A 1,085-nucleotide genomic window follows, 5' to 3' on the forward strand; every position below is an offset into this window, starting at 1 on the left:
AAAAAAAAAAAAAAAAATGCTGTTCAGGCTTGCCTAGGGCCGGGTCTCATGGAGGAATTTTCTTGATTGACTCTCCCTCCTTTCAGATGATTCTAGGTCAGTGCTTCTCAACCTTCCTAATGCTTGGACCCTTTAATATAGTTCCTCATGCTGTGGTGACCCCTACCCAACCATAAAATTATTACTGTTGCTACTTCATAACTGTAATTTTGCTACTGTTATGAATCATAATGTTGATACCTGATATGTGAACCCTGTGAAAGGGTTGTTTGACTCCCAAAGAGGTCTCTACCCACAGGTTGAGAACTACAGCTCTGATTTGTGTGTCGAGTTGACATAAGACAAGCGGCACACATGTGTCCAACCTCTTCACACTGGCATGGGCATATTGTTATTTACAAATTTCATAATGGAGGATGACTGATAGAGGAGAAATAAACGAAAATTATCCCATAATGTTTTAAGTACTTTATGACTGCATGTTGGGCAGAATTTAAAGCTCCCTCTACTGACCGTCCTCCCACCCCCACACTGCATGCAACATAGGGTATAGCCTAGACATAGTTGTTAGGTATTTCTTTTTTTTTTAATTTTATTTTTATTTGTCTGCATATGTGTGTCATGCATGGCATGTATGTGAAGTGCCTTTGGGGGATAAGAGAGGATATCAGATCTCCCTGTATCTGGAGTTACAGATGGATATGAGCTGCAGGGTGTGGAAATTGAACTCATGATCTCTGGAAAACCAGTGAGTACTGGTAACCACTGAGCCATTTATTAATCCAACCAAGTTGATATGGCAGATCAGCCAACGCTGTGGTGTCCACCTGGAGTTTGGTTTTCCTCTTCTAAGAACATCCCCGAAATAGAGCCTGGCTTGGGGCACCTGGTCTGGGGGCAGAAGCAAATGTCAGTGTTAAAACTTGGAGGATGTAAAAGGAATTGTACCAGTGAGCAGGAGCAGGAGCAGGAGCAGGAGCAGGAGGAGGAGCAGGAGCAGGAGCAGGAGCAGGAGCAGGAGCAGGAGCAGGAGCAGGAGCAGGAGCAGGAGCAGGAGCAGGAGCAGGAGCAGGAGCAGGAGCAGG

General features: G+C 44.9%; 1 long non-coding RNA gene across 1 annotated transcript in view; it reads right to left on the reverse strand.

Annotated features, from left to right (window-relative positions):
• Positions 1-769: 769 nt before the first annotated feature.
• The window catches only part of LOC110310018, an 8,197-nt gene continuing 7,881 nt past the window's right edge, over positions 770-1,085 (reverse strand). The window contains exon 3 of the long non-coding RNA XR_002379791.1: positions 770-891. This is a non-coding gene — a long non-coding RNA (uncharacterized LOC110310018). The remainder of the gene's footprint in view (positions 892-1,085) is intronic.

The sequence above is a fragment of the Mus caroli genome, chromosome 15, assembly GCF_900094665.2.
Source record: "Mus caroli chromosome 15, CAROLI_EIJ_v1.1, whole genome shotgun sequence".
NCBI classification, from domain to species: domain Eukaryota; kingdom Metazoa; phylum Chordata; class Mammalia; order Rodentia; family Muridae; genus Mus; species Mus caroli.